Genomic DNA, 15,031 nt, shown 5'->3' with positions numbered 1-15,031 from the left:
TTCAGACAAGGCGCATTGAGTTATGAGCCCCCTCCTTCGGTCTGTAGAAACAGAAAGTAGCAGCCTAGAACAGGGGAGAAGATGAGGAAGGTCCTTCTGCTCAAACATATCCTCTCTCCATATTTTACCAACACCATACTGACCTAGGTTAAAAAGCTACTCCTGGTGGTACGTGCCTGTAGTCCCAGCTACTCAGGAGGCTGAGGCAGGGGAATTGCTTGAACCTGGGAGACGGAGATTGTGGTGAGCCAAGATAACACCACTGCACTCCAGCCTGGCGACAGAGCAAGACTCTGTCTAAAAAAAAAAAAAAAAAAAATACTGGCTGGGCATAGTGGCTCATGCCTGTAATCCCAGCACTTTGGGAGGCCAAGGCAGGTGGACCACCTGAGGTCAGGAGTTCAAGACCAGCCTGACCAACATGGAGAAACCCTGTCTCTACTAAAAATAAAAAATTAGCTGGGCGTGGTGGTGCATGCCTGTAATCCCAGCTACTCGGGAGGCTGAGGCAGGGGAATCACTTGAACCCAGGAGGTAGACATTGTTGTGAGCCGAGATCATGCCATTGCAATCCAGCCTGGGCATCAAAAGCAAAACTTTGTCTCAAAAAAAAAAAAAGATCAGCCTGTCCAACATGGTGAAACCCCATCTCTACAAAAATACAAAAATCACCCGGGCTTGGTGGTGAGTGCCTGTAATCCCAGCTACTTTAGAGGCTGAGGCAGGAGAATCGCTTGAGCCTGGGAGGCGGAGGTTGCAGTGAGTTGAGATTGTGCCATTGCACTCCAGCCTGGGTGACAGAGTGAGACTCCATCTAAAAAAAAAAATAGCTACTCTTAGGCACAATGCCTCACGTCTGTAATCCCAGCCCTTTGGGAGACTGAGGTGGGAGGATCACTTGAACCCAGGAGGTCAAGGCTGCAGTGAACCATGATCACGCCACTGCACTCCAGCCTGGCCAACAGAGTGAGAGCCCATCTCAAGAAAAAAAAAGCTGCTCTTAAAAAACCTGAGGACTCCTGGATGAGTACTGCTACGAGCCTGTTTCTCAGTTACCCCTGGTCTGAGTGAGGGACCTTCGGAACTCTCTGGCTCTCACACTGTGGTGGGCACGACTGGTCACCTACCCAGCAGCCAGCCCCAGTCCCGCCTCTGCCTCATTTGTTACAGGTGGGAGGTTCCAGGTTCAGGGATGAGCCTGTGACCCAGTTTTAGCTGAAAGGAAACCTACCAGGGGCTTCTAGGAGAGATTTTCCTGCTTGTAAAGAGAAGGCTGCACAAGGAGAAAAGCACTTTTGCCCACATCCCCTTATTTCATGCTTGGGATGCTGACAATGTGAGAACTTGGTCCTTGAGCTATGGCGGCCTCCCTGCCGTGGTGAGGGGAGAAGGCACTGCCACACTGAGTGTGGCAGTGGGTACAGGAAGAGTCTGGTCTGGGAAGCCTTGGTTAATTGACAGGACTAACCCTGGAACTACCAACTTCTGTCTTATTCTGTAATAATAAATCTCTAATATTTGTACCACTTTTAGTAGAGTATTCTATGATTTATTACTTATTGATAGCAAACACTTAGAAAGTACTTACGCTATATGCCAGGTTCACTTTTACATAAACTAACTCATTTCAATCCTACAACAACCTTTTGAAGAATTTTAATCCTTATTTTACAGATGAGGAAACTGAGGCACAGAGATGTTTAAAGGCCTTGCTGGAGGTCATTTGCCCAGATAGCCTAGCTCCAGAGTTGCCACTTTTTACATTCTCATAACTGGAATGATACATGGTGTAACCAAAAAGAGGTTTGCAGTAGATTGGAAATGTTCTAGAAAGCTTTTTGTAGTTGTTGTTGTTTGAGACAGTCTTGCTTTGTCACCCAGGCTGGAGTGCAGTGGTGCAAACACAGCTTACTGCAGCCTCCACCTCCTGAGCTCAAGTGATCCTCCTCGCTCAGCACCCCCAGGTAGTTGGGACTACAGGCATGTGCCAGCATGCCCAGCTAATTTTTTTTTGGTCAGGAGATTCTTAGGAGAGTTTTATTCATTTATTGATCCAGTATTTACAGGGACTAGCGGGGTCAGGCTGTGCTCAGCCCAGAGGCAGCTGCCACACCTGCCAGCAACCCCCACTCAGTCACTGTGTACAGATAAGGGGCCTGCTTGGATCACCTTCAAAGCCATCTGGCAGAGGCCATGGGGCTGTGTTGGGGCCTGGACTCCAGAGGGAGTGCTGGGCCCATTACCCCTTGGCATCAGGCCCTCTGGAACACAGGGGCTCCAACTGGTTGTCTTGATCCTGCTGTCCCCCATCCTGAGTGCCTTGCAGAGGGAGGAAGCTGGAGTAGCAGGGAGAGCTGAGTGGTGCAAACTGCCTATAAGCAGCCCTGTCTCTGCTACCCCTAAGAGGAGGGAGACATGGTAATATTGAGGGGCTGGGCAGAGGCTCCTCTGAGCCCCTAGCTCCAGGGACAGAGACCTGGAGCCCAAGTTGTTTATCTTGGGCCATAGTTAGGGCCACAACACTGAAGGCAAAGAGCCCCAGAACCTTGCTGTGGAGAGCCCACTGGTGCAGCCTGGCTAGAACAAGGAAGACAGTTCACAGGGCGCTGAACAGTTCCCACATGCTCCGCTCAGGCCATGGGATCCCAGCAGGCTGCTCGCCCAACCCCCCCGGGACACCCCACTCCCAACCCAGCCCAGTGCTGGGCCCCTGAGTTTGGCACTCTCCTAAGAGGAATGAAGAGTAGGCCTATCTTCCTTACAACAGGGACAGGCTGGTGGCTGGGGCTAGAACAGCAAGGCCCGGTGCCCACCCAGGCCCCCAGCTGGGATCCTGTAGTTGTGACCTTGGCATGATACAAGGACCTGGGCCCACCAGGACAGCTGCTAGGAGAGAAAGCACAGTCAGGAAGGAACCTATGGTGGCAAGATGGGTTGAAGCCCAGAAAAATAGATATGTCTCTGGTAGGTAAAATGTATATTTTGCTGTCCAGGCAGAAGGGCCAGGTCCTGCTGCTCCACAGCTGGCTCTGGAGGAAGCTGCAGTACCCCGCTGTGCCCCAACTGCTGCCTCCTGAGCACAACGGGGCTCATCTGCCCTGTGCCAGGCCTCAGGGCACAATGCAGGGAATCTGTCCTTGTTCCTCCCATTCCCCGGGCGTGGGCTCTCTGGCTGGAACTGTTCAGTAATACTGGGAAAAGGGGAAGTGGAGCAGGGAGGGACCCTGGTGAGGGCCACGTGGCAAGAGTGGGCTGCAGAGTCGGGGCCAGCAGTCCTCCCTGGTGCTTGGCTTTGTAGGAGCAAGAGCGTTTCTGCGGGTCAGGCTTCTGCTGCTTGCGGAGCTGGCTGATGCTGACCCCTTGGCACCACTGCACCTACATGTTCTGCTCCACTAGGTTGGCCAGCATGCCTTCCTGGGCCAGCATGGAGATGAAGGTACAGATGGACTTATCGTAGTCGTGGTTCCTTCTCTGGTCATCAGTCTTGAACTTCTTCCTCTTCTCCACCTCTTCGTTGAAGCATGCCTCATAGTTTGCAATCTCAGCCTCCACACACTTCAGTGGTGCCAGCAGCTCCTTGTGTGAGTACTTCTCCCCACCCAAGGGCTCTCCAGGCCTCACCAGCCCTGTCTTCTCTCTGCCGTCCATGGCTTCCACGATCTCCTTCTCCACTGGGCTGCTGGACTGCTGGCTGCCGTGGATCAGTCTGATGGAGGACGAGGAACCCTTCCCACCCTCTGTCAGTGCCAGGAGACTCAGCACCCCATCCCCAGCCAGGTGCAGGAGGCCTGTGCTGATGACAGGACCCAGATTGCAGACAGCACGGCTGTAGCCTATGTAGTCAACATGCAGCAGGCTGTGTCATCCTCTCCAAAAAGCACCTTGGGGTTGTGGGAGGTGACAGGGGTGGAGGCCCACGTCAGGTTGGCCAAGTGGATGGGCAAGTGCAGTGGTGAGTTGGAAGCACTGCCGATCTCGGAGACTATGTCCAAACTCTCATTGCTGGGGGTGGGCGAGGGCTGCAAGTGTGTGGGCACTGCCACTGCCGGACTCCCAGCCCCGCTGCTAGTCTTGATGGACAGAGGAATTGAGAGGTCCTGCTGGGACTCTGAGCTTCTCAGCCAAGATGTTGATGGTGTTGAGCTGCAACACTGACAGCTGCCCATCAGCAGAACGGCTCAGTGCCCCTGGCTTCCCTGTTCCCTTCTGCTTATACCTAATGGCAGAGTTGGGGTTCTGCACGTCATCCTCCCCATCATCCTCATAGTCATCCTCGTCATCTGAGTACTGCTGGGGTGGGCGGACTGGAAATTCGCTGTGGCCCCCACCTGCCACCAGGTCTTCTTCCTCCTGCATGGGGGACTTGGCATACTTATGATTGTCTAGAAAAGCTAGCAGCTGCTGGACAATGGGAGTGGGGTTGGGGGGAACCCAACCCCACTGAGGCTGCTGCCTGGAGACTTCACCACTGGCTTGGGTTTGCTGGGAGAACTGTGGGTTGGGGATTGTGCACAAGAACCAGCCGCTTCCTCTGCACCATCTGTGTGGGTGCCCTCAGAGGCTGCAGGGGCCCTGTTTGCCTCCAGCACCAGCAGGGACTTGTTGTTGGCTGGCTTGGACTCCTCAGGCAGCTGTGACTCTTGAGACCTGTGGGTCTGAATCAGCTCTGGCTGTGTCAGTCTTATCAGCTGCTGCAGAGCCTCTAGTACTGTCTGATGGTTCACCTTCAGCACATGCAGCCTGGCCTCATATTTGATCCTGTGGTCGGGCACCACTGCCATCAGGTTGAAGCGGATGGTGTCATGGTAGGGCTCCCCTGCAGTGGCGAGGCTGATACGCGCCATGATGACCTTCCAGGCCTTGTCTGTTCACTCCTCATCCTCCCCGCAAGGCCTGTGGTCAATGGGGTAAAACTTAAGCCCATCCAGCTCAAAGAGCCGGCCTGTGCTAGGCACGTGGCTGACAAAGTGGAAAGGCTCCGTGGTCTGCATTGCGCTAAGGCCATTCTGCTTCTCAGGGAGGTGGCACGGACTGGGGCCTGGTATGGCTATTATGTGCCTTGGCTAACCCCGGGGCATTGCCAATTGCATATCCTTTGCTCTCAGCGCTGAAGCCTTTGGTGAAGTCTTTCATGCGACTCAGGGTGGGTCCCATGTCCTGGTTGCTGCAGTTCAGGAGCTCGCTCAGCAAGGCGTGAGTGGCACAAGAGTCTGGTATCAGCTGGTGGGCAAAGAACATTATTCACGATATCATCATCAATCATGGACGTATCATCCACCAAGGTAAAGACCTTTCACCGGGACTGGAGCTCTTTGATCCATTTGAACAGAAGGACATATCCATATACAGGGCCCTGGCATTTGCTCTGAAGGTCATAGATCTCCTCTATTTGTACCCCTATGACGCCAAAATCTTCCACCAGTATGGTGAAGTGACCCAGGTCACTCTCCAGCTCCAGCTAGCCCTTATTCATCTTCCTGCGGGGCAGCCCCTCAGGGCCATGTACAGGTCCTCCCGCCCGCTGACCCCACCAGGAGCCCCCACCACCCCTGGGGCCCCTCAGCCCACACACGGCTTTTTTTTTTTTTGAGGTGGAATCCCGCTCTGTCGTCCAGGCTGGAGTGCAGTGGTGCCATCTCAGCTCACTGTAGCCTCCGCCTCCCAGGTTCAAGCGATTCTCCTGCCTCAGCCTCCTAAGTAACTGGGATCACAGGCGTGTGCCACCATGCCCAGCTAATTTTTGTATTTTTAGTAGACATAGAGTTTCGCCATGTTGGCCAGGCTGGTCTCAAACTCCTGGCCTGAAGTTATCTGCCCACCTCGGCCTCCCAAAATGCTGGGATTACAGGTGTAAGCCACCGTGCCCAGCCTAATTTTCGTATTTTTGTAGATACGGGGTTTCACCATGTTGACCAGGCTGGTCTCGAACTCCTGACCTCAAGCAATCTGCCCATTTCAGCCTCCTGAAGTGCTGGGATTACAGGCATGTGCCACCATGCTTGGCCCTAGATAGCTTTTATTTATATTTATTTATTTATTTTGAGACAGAGTTTTGCTCTTGTCACCTAGGCTGGCGTGCAATAGCGCAATCTTAGCTCACTGCAACCTCCACCTCCCAGGTCCAAGCAATTCTCCTGCCTCAGCCTCCTGAGTAGCTGGGATTATGGACGGGCACCACCATGCCCAGCTAATTTTGTATTTTTAGTAGATGAGATGGGGTTTCACCATGTTGGCCAGGCTGATCTTGAACTCCAGACCTCAGGTGATCTGCCTGCCTTGGCCTCCCAAAGTGTTGGGATTACAGGCGTGAGCCAACACACCCGGCCCCTAGAGAGCTTATTTATTATTTATTTATTTAGACAGAGTCTTGCTCTGTCACCCAGACTGGAGTGCAGTGGCACAATCTTGGCTCACTGTAACCTCTGCCTACTTGGGTTCAGGTAATTCTCCTGCCTCTGCCTACTGAGTAGCTGGGATTACAGGCACTCACCACCATGCCCAGCTAATTTTTGTATTTTTGGTAGAGACAGGGTTTCACCATGTTGGCCAGGCTGGTCTTGAACTCCTGACTTCAAGTGATCTACTTGCCTCAGCCTCCAAAATGCTGGGACTACAGGTGTGAGCCATCATGCCTGGCCTAGATAGTTTTTAAATGGTGTTGAGCTGAATGATACCTTGAGCCAAAAGCGTGGAAATGAAGAGGTCAGTGGTCTCATTCTGAGGTGGGCTTCATCCACTTTCCCAGCTGCTGATCACCTGTGCCAAAGTTAAGAGTGACTCCTCAGGGACACGCTGGAGCAGAGAACCCATCCTGTGCCCGTGTCCTGTCATCTGGTTAAGAGTTCCGCCAGCCACCCAATCTCTCCTGTATTGAGCAACTTCAAAGTCATACCCTGTTTCTCCTGCTGCCTCAGCCTCCACATCCAACGTCTACCAAATGCTATCTAGTCTCTTTCAAAGATGCCTCTCAAAGTCAGCCGTTCCCACTCTTGCCTCCTGTTGGGTCTCCCTAACTTGCTTCTCCTTGCTCTGCTCCCACATCACATAGTCCCTCCTTACGACTTCAAGTTACATTAAAAGCACAACACATAGCACATGTAATTCCACGCATGACACTCTGTGCCCCCAGTACCTCTAGGGATGATTACCAGTTAGATGTGGCAGGCGCCCCAACCTAACCACACTGCATTCTACCTCTGTCCCGTGAAAGCTGGGCTGCAGCTACACCACCCTTTGCAACATCTCTCAGTATTGCCAGACACTTTGACGAGCCATCCTATTCCCTCTGCTTGTAAATGCCTTTCCCCTTGTTCACTTGGCAAATTTCCGCTCATCCTTCAAGAGCACACTCACATATCACCTCTACCAGAGTCTCCCCACACTCTCCCAGGAGAGGTACCAATTCCTCCTGGGTTTCTGGCATAGCTCATGATTTATACCATTAATGAAACACTTCCATGGAATCTTCTAATGTATCGGGTTATATATTACCCCGCTAGACTGGGACATGTTAGAGAGCAACACTTCTCTGATTCCCCCATGCTTAACAGTGTGTCTGGCACATAGGGGGCATTCAGTAAGTGATCATGAGTGAATTTTCTAACCTGTTTATTGAAGGTCATTTTTTTTTTTCTAGACCTTTATTTCTCTGTGAAAAGGGGGAAAGTTAAAGGAATAAAATAAAAATGGCACAGTTGACACAAAAACAAACCACTGACGGGGAGGACAGGAGGTGGGGAAGTAGATGGGGGAGGGGTTCCCATTACAGCAGCAGGATCCAGTGCCCCGGGATGCTCACATCTCTCCCCAGCGTGGGCAGAGCAGCCCCTTCCTCCCAGGGTTGCTGTCCTGTCGAACCCCAAGCTCCCTCAGCCTGCTGGGAGCTGGACAGTGACACATCTTCCTAGGCTGGGGAGAGGAGAAACCGTGCTAGAGGAAGGGGCCTGGGGTCAGACCATGCACAGGGAGTGACAGCCAAAGGCCCCCCAGTGTCTCCCCAAAGAGGGATCTGGGGGGGTGTTGGAGGGTAGACACCAGAGGCCAGAGTTTGCTCCTCTTCCAGCACCAGGTGAGTGACAGAACAGTCAGAGCCTCCTGGGCAAAGTATTTGATGTCCACGTCCTGGTCCTGGGTCAGCTTCTCTAGGATGGGCTTGACTTCACTCTGTGGAGTGCTGTTGTCCAGGATGGGCCCTATCTTCTGCAGAGACTTGGCCACGTTGAAGCGAGCATTGGCAACCAGGTCCCCAGCCATACGCAGGACCGTGGGCAGCATGTGCTTCGTGGTAATGTCCTGCCCACAGACCTCAGACAGCACATTAATGCAAAAGAGCGTAGTCATGCGGTGTAGGTAGTTGGGGTCTCCGGACATGGCCAAGACCTTGGGGATGATCGTGGCATGGGCCCACTCCTTCCCAAACTTTTCCACTAGCTTCTTCAGTTTGCTGGTGGCTGCCTCACGGATGGCATATACATGATCCACAAGCCAGGCCATGCACAAGAAGTTTCTCATCAAAGAACTCCACTCCCAGCTGTCCAGCCAGCAGGGGCATGTACTCGATGATGGCCAGCCACACCCGTCACTTGGCATCCTCAGCCAGCTCCACAATGGCAGGGAGCAGGGACTGGGACAGCTGTCGGATGCCAATCACCTCATTCACACAGTCCATGTTGGAGATGATGTTCAGCCGTACCTCAGGGCACTCATCCTTCAGCTGAGCCAGGAAGAGGGGCAAGAGGTGCTCAATGGTGTTGTCTTCGCCCAGGATGGGAGAGAGGCCCATGATGACAGAGGCCAGGGCTGACTTGACATGTTGGTTGGCGTCGGACACCAGCTCCTTGATGCAGGGCAAGATCTGGGACATGATCACATTCTCCAGACAGTCAGCTGAGAGGTTTTCACAGAACTCTTGGACCTTGTGGGAGGCTGCGGCCCTCACCTCGGCCTCACAGTCCTTCATCAGGTTCTGGAAGGCAGGGACCAGGTCTGTCTTGGTGATCTCAGGCCCCACCGCTTTCTGGAGCTCTGTGAACTTGTCGGCCACCATGTAGCGGACGCGCCAGGACTTGTCCTCAGCAGCCTGACGCAGAGTGGGCATCATCAGGGCCTCCAGATCTTCCTGGGGCAGCAGTTGGGCGATGTTCACGCACGCCTCCACTGCCAGCAGCTGCACCGAGTCCTGCTCGTCAGAGGCCAGGTTGCAGAACATGGGGATGATCTCACTCTTGACGTTGTCCAGCTCCAGCATCTTGGCAAACTCCCCCAGCTTGGAGGCTGCGGCCCGCCGCACCATGGGGGTGTCACCTGAGCACAGGTTCCGGAAGTACTGTCGAAGTTCCGCCTTGACAGCACTGGACACTCGGGGGTAGCAGACAGAGAAGAGGCCACAGGCCGAGAGGTTCGGGAAGTAAACCAGTCGCCGCCCGCCAGCCGCTTCGCCAGCCGCTTCACCAGCGGCACGAAGTGCGCCTCCGGGTCAGAGGGCGAGTGCTCGTGTGAAGTGGCCCGTAAGGACTCCGCTGCCTTGCCCCGCACCACCGTCTCCTCCACGGTGGCCAGCGACTCCAGGGGCAGCAGCAGGCAGTGCACGTATTCTGGGCCTCCCACCAGTAGTGAAGGTTCCCAGCTGTTCTGCCAGGGCGAGGAGGACCTCATCTTCATCGTAGATGGTATCTGTGAGGAAAGGCAGAAGCTCACTTCGTGTTCTTTCGACACCAAGGGCCAAGGCGATGGTGGACAGCTTCTTGATGCTGTCGAGCCGAAGCTGAACATCCTCGTTGCGGAGTTCGTCTGTGAGCACCGCGATGGGGTACAAAGAGTCGTCGCCGTCGGCCGCCGCCATCTTGGCTCCGTCCTGTTCCTCTGAAGGTCAGTTCTTAAAGCAATGGTCGGTAATGTGATTTGGCTGCATACAGAACAGCTTCTATATCATGAAGTGAAAGTGACCCCACTGATGTGCTTCTGCGTTTTTTAGCAGAATGAGATAAAATCTGGGTGCATAGTAATGAAGTGTATACTCTTACTTTAGCTAAGACCATGTGCAGAGGGATAGGTAGATAAGTATTTTGATTTTGTTTCTTTCTCTCCTTTGTGTTCAGATAGTATAGTTTCCTTTGCCCATAGAGAGGATGAGCTGACAGATGTGCTTTTGTTTGTATTCTTACATTTTTTTTGTTCTCTCTTTCTTTCTTTCCTTTTATTTTAGCTAGGGTATCACTCTGTTGCTCAGGCTGAAGTGTAGTGGCATGACCACAGCTCACTGAAGCCTCTACCTCCCTGGAACCAGGTGATCCTCCCACCTCAGGCCCCCAGGTAGCTGGGACTATAGGCATGCGACACCACACCTGGCTAATTTTCGTAATTTTTGTGGAGACAAGGTCTCCCTGTGTTGCCCAGGCTGGTCTTGAACTCCTGGGCTCAAGCAATATGCCCACCTCGGCCTCCCAAAGTGCTGGGATTACAGGCATAAGTCACTGTGGCTGACCAGTTAATTTTTAATTAAAGTGATGTTTAGAGCACCTTTTTTTTTTTTTTTTTTGAGATGGAGTTTCGCTTAGTCGCCCAGGCTGGAGTGCAGTGGTGCAAGCTGAGCTCACCACAACCTCCACCTCCTGGGTTCAAGCATTCTTCTGCCTTAGTCTCCCGAGTAGCTGGGATTATAGGCTTGTGCCACGATACCCGGCTGATTTTTATATTTTGAGTAGAGGCGAGGTTTCACCATGCTGGCCAGGGTGGTCTTGAACTCCTGATGTTGTAATCCACCCCCCTCAGCCTCCCAAAGTGTTGGGATTACAGGCATGAGCCACTACGCCAGGCTTAGAGTACTTTTATAGATAAAATCAGGTCCAGAATCTAAGTTACTTGTCCCCAAATCATCATGTCAGTAAGCAAAAGAGTTCAAACTAAGACCAAGGGCTCCAGCCTTCCGGTTCCATATTCTTTTCCAACACTGTGCTAGTGTGAGCAGGGTATGTCTCTGGGAAAATAGTGCATCTAGTAAGATACACCCAGATATTGGAGACAGGAGGGTCCAATTTTGAGTTTCAATCTTATTATATATTATGTAACATAATTTATTAGTAAACATTTGTTTTTCATATGTTCTCAATGAGAAACATCTATTTATGTGTAAGTAATAGAAAATGAGTACACCCAGGATTTGTTAAAGACTAAAGTCCAGGCCAGATGCAGTGGCTTACACCTATAATCCTAACACTTTGGGAGACCAAGGTGGGTGGTTCACTTGAGGCTGGGAATTTGAAACCAGCCTGGGCAACATAGTGAAACCCCATCTCTACTAAAAAAACAAACATTAGCCAGGCATGGTGGCGCATGCCTGTAATCCCACCTACTAGGGAGGCTGAGGCAAGGGAATCGCTTGAACATAGGAGCAGAGGTTGCAGTAGCTGAGATTGCACCACTGCACTCCAGCCTGGGCAACAAAGTGAGTCTCCATCTCAAAAAACAAATAAACAAACAAAAACCCCAAAACACTAATTCTGTAATTCTGATTTTATGCAAATACTGTCTGTCAAGGGTCCACAGAATTGCCTAAGCAATGTTATATTTGTTTTCACCTTTTTTACGTGGATAATTGGTCTTCCCAGCAATATTAAAAATACCTAGAATATTAGCACTTCACGTACATTTCTTTTTATCTGTTAGTCATTTCTTGTTTTTCCCCTGTAGCTACAGCTCATGCCCATTTTTTTCCTCATCTAGTCCTCATTACAGTGCCGTAAAGGATGAGAAAAACAGCTGAAAGCTGAAGGCTTTGCCCAAGCTGGTCTTCTGCGTCTTCATCCTGGCTGCTGTGTGAGAAGTCCTGCTGACCCGTGCATTGTCTTGGTGATCAGTGAACTAACATCTGTTAGGTTTTTGTTTTGTTTTCTTTCTTTTGAGACCGAGTTTCCCTCTTGTTGCCCAGACTGGAGTGCAATGGTGTGATCTCAGCTCACCACAACCTCTGCCTCCCAGGTTCAAGTGATTCTCCTGCCTCAGCCTCCTGAGTAGCTGGCATTACAGGCATGTGCTACCACACCCAGCTGATTTTGTATTTTTAGCAGAGACGGGGGTTTCTCCACGTTGTCAGGTTGGTCTCAAACTCCCGACCTCTGGTGATCCGCCCACCTTGGCCTCCCAAAGTGCTGGGATTACAGGCGTGAGCCACCACACCCGGCCAACATCTGTTTGTTTTAACATCTTCTAGACTCCCAATACTCTAAGGTTTTTCATCTTTCTTTTCTTGGGACAAAAGGAAACCCAAATGCAGCCAGACAGAAATGGTCAAAGTTAGAAGCGGTGGGATCTCTCAGAGATCAGGCCTCTGCTGCCCCTTATCCCATTCATTCTCCACTCTTTCTAGCACTACCCTCAACTTCTCAGGTCCTGAGACCTGCATTCCCCTCCAGCATCCCCTCTGCCTTCCAAGGCGCAGCTCCCAGGAGAATGGGGAGATGTCCAGGCTGTGCTTGAGAGGCCCATCTCCTTGAAGACTTCCCCTGTTCTCACAATCCCTGAAAGCCTGCTTCACTCACATCATCAGAGAAGAAAAGGAAACCTTACCAATTGTATTAGTCAGGGTTCTCTTAGAGGGACAGAACTAGTAGCATTATATATATGTATCTCCTATGATTGATAGATATAAAGGGGAGTTTATTAAGTATTAACTTCCATGATCACAACGTCCCACAATAGGCTGTCTGCAAGCTGAGGAGCAAGGAGAGCCAGTCTGAGTCCCAAAACTGAAGAACTTGGAGTCCAACGTTCAAGCACAGGACGCATCCAGCATAGGAGAAAGACGAGATGTATGCTAGGAGGCTAGGCCTGTCTCTCTCCTTTTCATGTTTTTCTGCCTGCTTTATATTTGGTGGAAGCTGATTAGATTGTGCCCTCCAGATTAAGGGGGGAATCTCCCTTCCCTAGCCCACTGACTCCAATGTTAATCTCTTTTGGCCACACCCGCACAGACACACCCAGGATTAATACTTTGTTTCCCTCGATCCAATCAAGATGACAGTATTAACCATCACACCAACTATCACAACACACACTTGACTACATGCATTTGCAGGGCTTTAATACAGGTTTATCCATTTTCATAAGCTGAAGAAGATAATAAGATAGAAGGCAGAGGTAGGAGGATCACTTAAGGTCAGAAGTTCAAGGCCAGCCTGAGCAACTAGCAAGACCTTGTCTCTAAATAATTTTTCTTTTTTTTTTAAAGAAGAAGGCTGAAAGGATAATGTAGAAGAAAAAGGATAATGTAGAAGAAACAGTATATGAAGCTAATGTATAAGTTTCTAAGTGAGTGAGGGTGAGTAGGGGAAAGGTAGGATTCCAAGGACTGGGCAGATGAACCATTAGCAAGAAAATTGATGTTATTGGCTCTTTGGGTTTTTTTGTTTCTGTTTCTGTTTTTAATATATTTTATTGCACTTTAGCTTCTGGGGTACATGTGCAGAACATGCAGGATTGTTGTATAGGTACATACATGGCAATGTGGTTTGCTGCCTCCATCCCTGTCACCTATATCTGGCATTTCTCCCCATGTTATCCCTCCCCAACTCCCTACCCCCTGCTGTCCCTCCCCTAGTCCCACCCCAACAGACCCCCGTGTGTGATGCTCCCCTCCTTGTATCCATGTGTTCTCATTGTTCAACACCCGCCTATGAGTGAGAAGATGTAGTGTTTGATTTTCTGTTCTTGTGTCAGTTTGCTGAGAATGATGGTTTCCAGATTCATCCATGTCCCTACAAAGGACACAAACTCATTGTTTTTTATGGCTGCATAGTATTCCATGGTGTATATGTGCCACATTTTCCTTGTCCAGTCTATCATCGATGGGCATTTGGGTTGGTTCCAGGTCTTTGCTCTTGTAAACAGTGCCGCAATGAACATTTGTGTGCATGTGTCTTTATAACAGAATGATTTATAATCCTTTGGATATATACGCAGTAATGGGATTGCTGAGTCAAATGGAATTTCTATTTCTAGGTTCTTAAGGAATTGCCACACTGTCTTCCACAAAGGTTGAACTAATTTACACTCCCACCAACAGTGTAAAAGTGTTCCTATTTCTCCACATCCTCTCCATCATCTGTTGTCTCCAGATTTTTTAATGATCGCCATTCCAACTGGCATGAGATGGTTTTGATTTCAATGTGGTTTTGATTTACATTTCTCTAATGACCAGTGATGGTGAGCATTTTTTCATATGTTTGTTGGCCTCATATATGTCTTGTTTTGAAAAATGTCTGTTCATATCCTTCACCCACTTTTGAATGGGTTTGTTTGTTTTTTGCTTGTAAATCTGTTTTAGTTCTTTGTAGATTCTGGATATTAGCCTTTTGTCAGATGGGTAGATTGTAAAAATTTTTTCCCATTCTGTTGGTGGCCAGTTCACTCTAATGATTGTTTCTTTTGCTGTACAGAAGCTCTGGAGTTTGATTAGATCCCATTTGTCTATTTTGGCTTTTGTTGCCAATGCTTTTGGTGTTTTAGTCACGAAGTCCTTGCCTATGCCTATGTCCTGAATGGTTTTGCCTAGGTTTTCTTCTAGGGTTTTTATGGTGTTAGGTCTTATGTTTAAGTCTTTAATCTATCTGGAGTTAATTTAAGTGTAAGGTGTCAGGAAGGGGTCCAGTTTCTGCTTTCTGCACATGGCTAGCCAGTTTTCCCAACACCATTTATTAAACAGGGAATCCTTTCCCCATTGCTTGTTTTTCTTAGGTTTGTCAAAGATCAGATGGTTGTAGATGTGTGGCATTGGCTCCAAGGCCTCTGTTCTGTTCCATTGGTCTATATCTCTGTTTTGGTACCAGTACCATGCTGTTTGATTACTGTAGCCTTATAGTATAGTTTGAAGTCAGGTAGTGTGATGCCTCCAGCTTTGTTCTTATTGCTTAGAATTGCCTTGGCTATGTGGGCTCTCTTTTGGTTCCATATGAGGTTTAAGGTGGTTTTTTCCAATTCTGTGAAGAGGGTCATTAATAGCTTTATGGGGATAGCATTGACTCTATAAATTACTTTG

The 15,031-nt window shown here is 50.1% G+C and overlaps 2 pseudogenes; both read right to left on the bottom strand.

Moving 5' to 3' along the window:
* Positions 1 to 3,182: 3,182 nt before the first annotated feature.
* On the bottom strand, positions 3,183 to 5,473 carry LOC135275349 (ubiquitin carboxyl-terminal hydrolase BAP1-like; annotated as a pseudogene).
* Positions 5,474 to 8,054: 2,581 nt separating this feature from the next.
* LOC135275438 (serine/threonine-protein phosphatase 2A 65 kDa regulatory subunit A alpha isoform-like) lies at positions 8,055 to 9,852 on the bottom strand (annotated as a pseudogene).
* Between the last annotated feature and the right edge of the window lie 5,179 nt (positions 9,853 to 15,031).

This window comes from Aotus nancymaae, unplaced genomic scaffold (assembly GCF_030222135.1).
Source record: "Aotus nancymaae isolate 86718 unplaced genomic scaffold, 86718_ANA_hifiasm-v0.15.2.pri h1tg000016l, whole genome shotgun sequence".
Classification (NCBI taxonomy): Eukaryota; Metazoa; Chordata; class Mammalia; order Primates; family Aotidae; genus Aotus; species Aotus nancymaae.
This window is presented reverse-complemented; position numbering and strand designations above follow the sequence as displayed.